The 10,000-nt window shown below is 41.5% G+C and overlaps 1 long non-coding RNA gene across 1 annotated transcript in view; it reads left to right on the forward strand.

Moving 5' to 3' along the window:
• The window catches only part of LOC123160256 (uncharacterized), a 26,541-nt gene that overhangs the window by 1,064 nt on the left and 15,477 nt on the right, over positions 1-10,000 (forward strand). The window lies entirely within an intron of this gene.

A 10,000-nucleotide genomic window follows, 5' to 3' on the forward strand; every position in this document is an offset into this window, starting at 1 on the left:
AAGTCTAAGTGACATATGGCACGAAAAGGAAATCCAATTTCGGTAAGACTTGATCTATCATCTGATTCTGGTTTTTATCAATGGGGGGGGGGGGACTTTTCATAGTTATCATTGTGATAGCTGCTTTAGTAGTAGATCCCTCCTTGATCGTGACATATCAGGTTAGGCAAGCACTACTTGAAGTGATTCTGTCACTTTTACAATATGTTTTGATATATGGTGCCACGCTGATTCAAGAAATGGTACCGGCCCTCTGGGGGCAGGAGCGATGTGCAACCGTGGGCACAGGGGGGCTTGAAACTCCTTCGTGTTCGAAGGAGGAAACCTCCAAGGAAGAGGTCCTGGTCTCATTCATGAATAGAAATGACTTTGACCTTAACGAACAACCGCCCGAGCATGAGCCGCTCGAGCAGGAACAGCCGCGCGTAGAGCAACAACCTCGTCCGTCAGTAGATTTCCACTCTACTCCGGCCGAAGAAAATCCATTCCACCAACAACTTGAGGGCGCGCTCTTCCGAAGAAGTATGGCTAGAACCCTAGCTGAAATCCGAGAAAAATATCCAGCTCCGCCAACAGCTGATGATCCCGACTGTAATGCTAAGGACGCCGTTCTGGGTATGCTCCAATTAAATACCAGTTTGAATGGGGCATTACTATTTTATTTAGGATCGCAAAAGCCTTTTCCCGATGGTGTCCTTTTGGATCCTGGGAATCTGCCAGGCTACCAAGATCGAATAGAGCAAATCATGCATAGTAATGGAAAGAATATCAATTGCTTGGAGGATTTGATAGAACTAAAACTTCGTTTGGAGTCGCAGGACTCCAGACAGATAAATGCTATTCTAGAAACATGGAAGGATCGGTATGCTACCAAAAACAGGACTAAAACATTTTAGATGAATGAATGGTAGCCATCATCATCATTCTCTTTTTCGTTAGAAAGATAAAGGGCTTCATTTGAAGAGTTAGTTGGCCGGCCTACCGGCCTGTAAATGTAGAGAAAGAGATAGAGGTTGCCTCTCTTCAGGAACTGCGAAACCAAAGTGACGCTTGGAAAGAAGGGAACGCATGGCTCTTATATGGTCCGAATCCAGTTCGTCTCGGAAAAAAAGACTACACCAAACTACACTAACTATGAGTTTATGAAAGCAAGACCTACTAATTGTAAAAATTACAACCGAAAGCCCCCCCCAGTAGAAAACCAGCTATCGTTTCATATATGCACTAGGAGATAGTATCCTATCCCCCTCAATCTCAGGAGTCGCTTTCTCCATGCCCGACTTACGAGCTCTTTGCCTATTATTTCTCGGGTGGGATGAAGGTCGAAATGTCTAGTTTGAATTGCTTATGCTTATATAGTTTGAATCGTCTAGCTTCATACCAAGGTTGTTCTACAAAAGAACCAAGTAAGAAAGTAAGCTCGTTCAATTTAAATAGCTTCCATGCTTTGCAGTTCGATACCCACTGAAACTATGGATACGATAGACTCGGGAGGGGTAAAGGGTTACTTTATTTGGGCTGCTAAGTCTTTCTTGTTGATTATGGAAATAAAGAGGACCTTCTTAATCCCTCGTGCTCCACACCCGCCTCACTGGACCTATCCATTCGAGCTCTCTCCTCTAATCCCAACTCGACATGGCTGGACGACGATGCTTGTTCACTTATAAGGAAATCACACGTTAAGCCCAATGAATTCATCTACAATTTCTGGATTTGTCGGTTTGGCAAGGCAGAACCAGGGCCCTTCCATTAAGGTTATATTATAGTTTCGATAGGAGAGATCCAGACCAGATAGGAATGCAAGAATACTCTGTAAATTGTTTATTAATTGGTTTAGTCTGTGGAAGAGAAGTATCGATCTAGAGGATTGCCCCCCCCCCAGACTGACCTAGTTGTTCTTGACTTGCTTCGGAAAGAAAAGACCTAGTACTTGTTTACCTTGACCATGGCTACTTTCCCGCTGCCTTTCCTTCTATACTTTTCCTATGTGCTATCCCAGGCATCCCTTGTCAAGCTACCTAACCCTAAGAAAAAGCAAGCCTACTTACTACGTGTTTTCCTCTATTGGCAAATACGCATATACTGACCTACTCACGTGCATATCTTGCATAAAGCCTTCGCCTAAAAAAACAAACTAGCCCGTATCTTCCTAGTCCTTGTTCCCAGCCCTACTCGACTTTACTTGACTATTTAGAAAAAGCTACTACTTGAATGCATACTTTTACTATTATTTAAAGAAAAAACAAAAACTATTTATGAGTTTATGCCCCACCAATAGAGCAAATGAACGGTCAAATGAGGAACTAGAATATGAAAGTGCAAAATCTCCTACCGAACAAAGAAAGCACTATATCTCATTTTAAAAATCTGGTAAAAATTCTTCAACCTAACTCCACACAACTATATTTCGACTGTATACATATGTTTGTAACGTGCCACAAAACCATTTTAAGATTAGACAGTTATCAATCAGCAAACACATTGACCACATGCAAAAAATCAAGACGGATCTCCTTCCTTTTATTTGGTGCTTTCCTTTTATAAGTCACTGCTATTCTTCCTTGACCCTTTTTACCTTTGCTAGATTTTGCATTCCCCTCATTACTATTCGGCTCAGTATTATCTTCACCTTTGGAATTGCTTCCACCAGAAGTAGACGACAAGTACCGTAGATGTCATAATTTCATATATAGCAAATTCAGGTAGTAAGTAATGGAACTGTAGCATGCAAAGGGACTGTACCATGGAAATTGAGAAGAAATCTCCATCAAGTTTTTCCATTTCGTGCCATATGAATAAGAGATTCCTTTTAGTTAGAAAGCTCGCGTAGAAGTTTTCTATCAAAGACCTCGGTATTCTTTTCATCCGCGGTTTCCCACTTCTCTGTATCTGGGTGAATGCCTCTACCAGAGGTTATGCGCCAGCTTGGGAAAGCCTTAAGTTATATCTTAATCTGTCTTGCAAGGTAGATTGGATCATGTCCGTGATAGAAGTTGTGGAGGAATGAAACGACGATTTTGGTATAGGAAGAGAAAGGGATTGTGCTTTCGATCGTGGCGAGATAGGATAGACTTGGGATTCTTTCTTGGCCCTTGATTGCCAACACTCTGGGGCTGAACTAATTAATGAAACTAATAGGAAGGATTGGGATGATGAACTGGATCAATTCTTTCTTTCGCTGACTGACCAAGGTAATTAATTCCTTCTGTTGGCCAGGCGGGTAAGCAAGGAGACGACGTTCTCATTAAAACAATGAAATATGCCATGCCGAATTCAAAAAACAACTCCTTAAACTCCGTCGTTTACCGACATCCTCTCGGCTATCATACGTCCTCCGCTTATCTCTCTTAGGCATAGGCATCTCAACACATTCCTCCTTCCGAGTTGCTTGTCCGAACTTGGCTCTTTAGTAAAACAAAGGAGCTGCTAAGCTATTATTAGGTATCAAATTAGGAGCCTTTTGTCATTTCAAACTACATTATTGTGAGCATTCGGAACCCGTTCCTACGCGGTCATCAAATTGGATGGCTTTGGACCCTCAATCGCAGCAATGAACTCAGCGTCCCACTTAACTTACTTTTGGTACTTTTGAATCTTGTCCCATCCCATAGCTTCACAAGTGAATGTACCTATGGATCCATAAAGTTGATCATTACTTTTCAAATTCTTATTTCATGTGTCCGCCATAGCGCTTATCTATCTCCTGGTCTGATTCATCTTTGGAATGTAACTGGACATATTACATGGCGAAAAACAGTGATTTCATCGATTTCGGATTGCCCAGTGTCTCCCTTTCCCTCTTTCCTTTCACTTTCCTCGCATAACAAAATCATGATTTACTCGAGCCGAGTATCTTGTTAGAGTAGTAGATTCTGCGCTCGAGATGATGTGTGTGACCGGGCAGGAGATTCTTTTACTCCAAAGCCGTTGTCCAGGTTTGTGTGTGACAACTATGTCGATCAGCTTTTAAAGACGCCCAGAAACTATGTCTACAGATTTCAACGGAGAGTACAAGTGGTGCCATCGAAGGAAGTTGACAACCTTAGAACAAGAATGGAAAAAGGATTGATTGCTCAACGAAGTAGTACCAACAGGATATATTAATCACTAGGTTACCGTAATATGTGCTTGTCTCTGAAAAGAAGGATAAAAGGATAGATTAGCAAAGCAGTCACTCCCAACTGCAGATGAAAACGATACCGACACATCTACTAAATCATCTTAACAACCTTGAAGATACGGGATTATATAATAAACTCATTTAGTTGATAGATCATTATTGGATTCTTTTTATTGTGACCAAGATCCATGAAATAGCTCTCTTTATACTACATTATAACTAGCGAATACTTCCCATTCTTATGTCTTCTTTCCTTATTACGACTCCTGTGCTTAGATAAAATACGACGTTTGAGTTTGGACATAGCCAATTGGTACTTACGGTGCTAGGCCTTTTCAAGCAATGGAAGGCAGACTTGAATGCCAATCAGACGGCTAGAAGCTTAGATAATATCACTAGTTTCTCTTGTTTATCACTTAATAAATAGTCTTATTTGTCCCAGGGAGCGAGGAGAGAAGATGACAGGTTGAGTAGAGAAAGGTGGGTTTCAGCTGATCTATATCAAAATAATAGAATAAATATAGGCAAATGATTTGGTTCAGTCGTCAAGTACAGATTTCCTTTACCCAGAGTTGGGAACTCTGAATAGTTGTTTGAATACCGATTGCCTTCCTTGCGCTTCAATTCCTCTTATCCAGTCCAACTTCCCCTGGGAGCCAAGCAGAAAAGCAAGTCCTCTAGTTATGGATGCAGTACTCATCTCACTAAACTTAGGAAGAACTAATTCAAGTAGAATTACCAATAGCGAGAAGTGGATGAAAAAGGGATCGAGCCTAGCTCGAAAACAGCTGCTCCTTCCCTCTTTCTTGCTTGCTTTACCCGGTATTCAGTGAAAGATTAGGCTTGGTAATTACAGTTACCAATGGTAAGGATTGGCATGTGAACTTTCCTTTTTATCGAGCTCAAAAAAGCAATGGGTGGGTTGGCTGTGAAAGGAGAGTAGAGTTTTTTAGTTTAGTAAGGAACGTACTGGGTGAGGCTCCTCACATCCATAACATATTATCTGTACTATTTTTCAAGCATGCCTCTTTTTAATGACTCTCTTTTTCAACTTAATTGTGGCATTTCATTCTGTTATCGACTAATGGTTGACACTGGAGAAGCATTCATTGAAGGGTCCTTCCATAGATTCCAAAGCCTTGTCTGCTATTATCAGAATATTTTGACTCCCTTGTTGTCTTATTGATCTGACCAACCGCAATAACAACATTTCCATTCGGGGTTACGCCAGTCGGAGTATTAAATAAATGGAATATTCTAGCAGGAGCAACCGAACCATCTTCTCGTTGTCCTTCCATTCTTCTAACCAATAAAATAGCTCTTGGTCATAAGAATCTAGCCGGAGTTCGAAATCAGAGATAAGAATTGAATCGATTTCAGGAACTTCCCTCAAGCCGAAACCAGAACAGGAAACTTGTAACTTCTAGCTGAGAAGGATAAAAGAGGTTTGTCTTGCTTTGTCTTATAGTGATTGTGTGCCAGGGGTTAGCGAAGAGACGTGACGCTATTGTCCCGGACTACTTGGACTAGTCTACTAGGACTCGGGGGAAGAGACTTGTTTGTGATAGGACAAGAGATCAAGTACAGTGTTTGGTTCAAACTAGGAAACCTCTTCGTTATAAGACCGAGAATAGTATATGCCCCATCTCACCACTAGCTAGGGCCACCAGCATTAGGAAACTAAGGAAGAGTCGTATGGCTAAGGAATTCAGGGCTGATAGAGCTCTTGGCAAGAAGTCAGTATCCAGCTTTCTTTCATTGATATCACAATAACAAGCAAGAAAAGGACAGTCTTTCAAGAGAAGATAGGTCTGTTTTTCATTAAGGAATTGCAGCGAGTATTGCTTGTTTCCCAGATCCGGTATCAGGACCTGTCGATAGATGGGATGGACCCACCCGTTTGACTCTTATGAATTGATAGTTATATACTATTGCTAAAGGAAAGTAAAGATAGTGGTTTGTGTTGCAAAAAGCTAGTTCAAGGTCAGGCTCCATCAAATAGAGTCGTCAAGAACGAAAAGCTGAAAGAATGATGTTGCAAACGGTGATTGTGCACAGAGGTTAGTTAAGTATATGAACTATTGTGCCTAACGAGAAGTATGGTATTGTCCCAATAAAAGGATAGTTGGACGGTATCGATTGAGGGAATAGGGATAGGTGGTTAAACGCGATGCTGCACCTAACTATATAGAACAATGATCCATGAAGAGAAGTCGGACAGCTATTATGTCAGAGAAGTCATCAACCTATTACTAGTGTCAGTTCTGTTAAGAGAAGTCATCAACCTATTACTAGTGTCAGTTCTCTTCTTCCTCTCTACCAATTGAAAGTAAGTATTGATTTCACCTAATAGGGACAAAGCAAAGTAGGGTGGTCAAGTACAGTATGCCTGGAGTTCATAGTGCCCACTAGATATCATTGGCAAGTTATAGAAGTCTTTCTCTCTTCTGAGATATCATTGGTCAGTGCAGCGAGGGGAAACCATCATTTCTATTGCTCTGTAAAGAAAAGATAGGACAAGGGTCTTGCTCCACCCAATGGAGATAAAGCACGGGGATCCGTTAAGGGCGTATTGAATCAATAAGAAGCACTTGAATTCTAGTGGGCCTGGCTACCCAACACTAGCCCCGAATCATTTATGTATTATCAATTGATAGTAGGGGCGGGCAAGGGAAACTCTTTATATCAGTTAAGTAAACTACTCATTGTATTGTGGGCTGGGATCCTACTTCTACAGCGAAGTAAAGAAGTGTGGAATGCGCTATCTCGAAGTAAAGAAGTGTGGCTTGATAGATAAGTTACCTTTGAGCTCGATACGATATAGTCTAGCAATTAGTTCATAGACGGGAAGCTCCGTTCTCCCATTGTTCGGGACTCTCATTGTTCTGTTCAGAAAGTAGTCGGCATCTTCCTTTATTCAATTAGCAAGGCAGTGCTGGTTGATTTCATCATTTCTAGCTATACCCTCTCCATTTTCTATGAAGGTTTGCTGCTCCACCTGCACCAGCGAATTATTCTATTCTTCTCCTTTAGTTCAGTCTGTGGGGAAATCAGAATTCACCATTGAATCTTGTGGATCAGCTCCCTTACATAATAATATTTCACTGTATCAGCTACGAGGGGAAAATCTGAAAGACAGAGGATAGAGAGTGAGAGAAAGAGTGTGAGACTTGCACCGCTCTCCATTTCGAGGGGATTACGATGATTCTGGGGTGATTGAACTATTTCTTTACCTATTCAATTTCTAACGAATCAAGATATCCTCTTGTTCCGGTATAAATAGTAGCTATCTGCTCTTCCACTGGGAGAGGATTTGCCTTGGATTGTTTAAGCAATTCCCTTAATCATCAATCCCTTGCCAATTGATTCTGACTTGTTTTATTGAGAGCAGAGGCAAATAATAGGCTTGTCACTCTACGAATTGAGCTAGTTCCAATTTGGATTTGCCAGCTACTTGTTTCATGGCTTTAATTTGAGCCGCGGATCCTACTCTGGAAACAGAAATACCCACATTAATAGCGGGTCGAATTCCGGCATGGAATAGATCCGCAGATAAGAATATTTGTCCATCTGTAATGGAGATTACATTAGTAGGAACATAGGCGGAAATGTCTCCAGATTGAGTCTCAACTATTGGTAAAGCGGTCATACTTCCTTCGCCTAAAAGAGAATTTAATTTAGCGGCTCTTTCTAAAAGGCGTGAATGCAAATAAAAAACATCGCCTGGATAAGCCTCACGGCCGGGAGGTCTTCTAAATAGAAGGGACATTTGGCGATAAGCTTGTGCCTATTTGGAGAGATCATCATAAATTATTAAAGTATGCTGTTCGCGATACATAAAATACTCAGCCAGGGCTGCTCCCGTATAAGGAGCGAGGTATTGTAATGTAGCAGGTGAATCCGCCATTTCAGCTACTACAATAGTGTATTCCATGGCCCCCTCCTCATGGAAAGTAGTTACTACTTGAGCTACGGAGGATGCTCTTTGACCGATAGCAACATAAACACAAATTACACCTTGCCCTTTTTGATTGAGAATTGTATCTGTGGCTACTGCTGTTTTGCCAGTCTGTTTGTCCCCAATAATGAACTCTCGCTGACCGCGCCCTATAGGGATCATCGAATCGATAGCAATAATCCCTGTTTGAAGAGGTTCGTATACGGAACGCCTGGAAATTCTACTTGGAGCAGGAGATTCAATTAAGCGAGATTCGGAAGCTACAATTTCGCCTCTCCCATCAATAGGTTTAGCCAGAGCATTTATAACACGACCCAAGTTATATACGCTCACGGGTATCTGAGCGATTCTTCCTGTTGCTTTTACAAAACTTCCCTCTTGATGCTAAACCATAGCTCTAACTGAGTCAAATTCCACAATTTCTAAGAACGATATGCTTTTTTCATTTTCCACTGTGAAAGCTTCTCTCAATCCCTCCTTAGTCCTTTCTTTCCTGGGCACAGGCTTACCTGGTTGACCGCCCACATTCATTCATTGTTCGTTCTATTGTGGAATCGAACCATGGAGCTAGCACAATTGGGATTTAGAGTCCCATGTGTGAAACTAAAGAGGATTTTCAGTCCTCTGCTCTACTAGCCAGAACCTAGAAGGACACTTCACACCCAATTTGACACAACTAGACTGGAAACACTGCTTGTCAAGAGCACAGATCCCAGTATAGAATACTTTTTTGAGTATGTTGGTAAGGTCCGATCATCCGCTTCTCTGCTTGCACTTCTACGTAACTAGGGGTGCAAGTCCAGTACAGCGTACTTTCATAATTGCATCAAAAGCGTCGATACATGAAAAATCTCTACATACGATATTTATGACACAGAATGTTGTTCTTTCAACATGATTCCTCAACAATTTTTTCATTGTAACTGACTCTCTGTTCTCTCCGTTCCACTTTGGTTTTCAACTAATAATTACCATGATGAATTTCTCTTACTGCTTGGTTCCGCATTGGATTTTGGAAACTTTTGTTTAGAAAGTGGTGTCACAACCATGGGGATCAAATGGATGGTTCAGGAAAGTCTAGTGAAGCGGCATGGTCTAATCATATAGATGACCATAGTGGTATGGTTCCATAGAAAACTACTCGAGGCCATTACCGCCACCGAAATGGTTTCCATGCTCTGTTGGATGATTTGACGATATCGCAGTATCAAGCTAGAACAATTTCAATTTGTAGGACGGGAAAGAAACCTCATCCTTTGGTGCACACTAACCGATGAAGCTCAACCCTCTCTCGAACTGAGCTATTTCCGCTTTTTCGAACAAAAAGTTCGAGTAGTTCAGTGAAAAAACGGTCAAGCTTTCTTCCATCCATCCTAGCTCCTCGAGCTTGCACCCGCTCGACACCTTTTTCATTGTTCATTCTGAGGTGGATTCGAACCACTCTCTCCGTTTGGATTTCGAGTCCAAAAGGCCCGGCGAAAGAGGATTTTCAGTCCTATGCCCGCTGCCAGCCAGAACGGGATTTTTCCACTTCACACCCACACAATCGGGATTTGATGAAATAGCTATGTTTTTTTCTTATTTTATTCGGATACTGTCAATCTACTGTCCATCTTTCTCTTTAGTTTTCTCCTTTCTTTCTCCTCAACCTATCTCCATTGGATGGACTTACGAAATAATAATATCTAATCTCCCTATCACGATTACGATCCCATGAACCAGGAGCGCCCGCACCAGTTCCTCGATCTTCCTACTGGAGGCATGGTCATGGCTTTCATTCATTCATTTCATTCTTTGTTCTTTTGTGGAATCGAACCACTCAAAGGATTTACAGTCCTTTTACCAACCAGTCAGAACCAATATTTCTCTGTTATATTCTATTTTTTCTTTGTCAGCTAGCACAATTTGGATTTCGAGTCCAA

The sequence above is a fragment of the Triticum aestivum genome, chromosome 7B, assembly GCF_018294505.1.
Source record: "Triticum aestivum cultivar Chinese Spring chromosome 7B, IWGSC CS RefSeq v2.1, whole genome shotgun sequence".
NCBI lineage: Eukaryota > Viridiplantae > Streptophyta > Magnoliopsida > Poales > Poaceae > Triticum > Triticum aestivum.